The following is a 1,567-nucleotide window of genomic DNA, read 5'->3' on the forward strand; positions in this document are numbered from 1 at the left end:
TTTTGCAGCCTGTGGCCCAGCTTCCTGTTTCTAATTCATCTGTGGTGGGGCATCTGGGTTGTTTCCATATCCTAGCTATTGCGAACAGTGCTGCAATAAACATGGAGGTGCACGTGTCCTTGTATATTGAAAACCCACCTATTTAAAGCATAGGAAATATTCCTGAATATGATCATCATAGTTGAGGCTTCCTATTAGTTGCAGCCTGCAAGCATTCGTTAATTCATACGCCATCTTGTTGATCTCTGGGTCAGTGCTTCTCACATTAGGGTGTATTAGAAGGCTCTGAAACACATTACTGGGTTCCACACTGAGTTTCTGCATCAGAGGTCAGGCATAAGCTCTGAGAATTCGCTAGCTTGCTTGCTTCCTTCTTTCTTCTCTCTTTCCTTCTATCTCTCTTCCTGTCTATCATCTATCTATCTATCTATCTATCTATCTATCTATCTATCTATCTATCTATCTATCTATCTATCTATCTATCTATCTATCTATCACCAGAACTGAACTTAGGGCCTGGTGCTATTCCTTAGCTTTTTTGCTCAAAGTTGGCACTCTACCACATGAGCCACAGCCATACTTCTGGCTTTTGTAAGGGGGTTAATTGGAGGTAAGAGTCTTACAGACTTTCCTGTCCAGGCTAACTTCAAACTTCGATGCTCAGATCTGTCTCCTCAGCGCCCAGCTGGATTTGTATTTCTGACAAGTTCCCAGATGTTATAAAGCTGTTTGGAAGCATACTTGGAGGACCACTGGAATCAAGACATTTTCCTTTTTCTTTTCAAATTTCTCATTATGGAAGACTTTATTATTTATTTTTACAGGTGTGAGCCACCAGCACCCAGCTTTTTTTTTTGTTGGGGGGGGCATCAGTCACAGGGTTTGAACTCCAGGTCCCTGAGCGCTTTTTACTCAAGGCTAGTGCTCATTCAGTTTGAGCCACAACTCCACTCCGGTTTTCTGGTGGTTAAGTGGAGTTAAGAGTCTCACAGATTTCCTGCAGGCTGTCTTTGAGCTGCTCACTGAGATCCTCAGAACTCAGCTCTTGAGTACCTAGGCGTGAGCTATCAGCGCCTGGCAGAAGACATTTTCTTTATTGTATCAGACTTAAAGCAATAGCCACAAACCTTCCTCTATCCCAAAGATGTGAATGAAAAGTTGATATTCAGACTGCTAAAGCAATGGGAAATGGACAGTTGATGACTGTATACTTTGGAATCTGGAGTCTGAGACGTGGTTCAAATCACAGCTCAGCTTTGTGTCAGCTGTCCATCTTAGCCTTTAGTTTCTCATTTGCATTTAAGTTGAATACATGGCCTACAAGCAGCTGCTGAGAAGACTGAATTTAGTGTAGTCACAGGCATGTGCACAAGCACAAAAAACACTTTATAGGTTTTTGTTTTGTTTTGTTTTGCCCGGTCCAGGGGCTTGAACTCTGAGCCTGGGTATTGTCACTTAACCTCGTTTTGCTCAAGGCTAGAGCTATACCACTTGGCTTTTACTGAGTAGTTTTTACAAGATAAAAGTCTCACAGACTTCCTTGCCTGGGCTGGCTTCAAACACCATC

This window comes from Dipodomys ordii, unplaced genomic scaffold (genome assembly GCF_000151885.1).
Source record: "Dipodomys ordii isolate 6190 unplaced genomic scaffold, Dord_2.0 Scaffold20, whole genome shotgun sequence".
NCBI lineage: Eukaryota > Metazoa > Chordata > Mammalia > Rodentia > Heteromyidae > Dipodomys > Dipodomys ordii.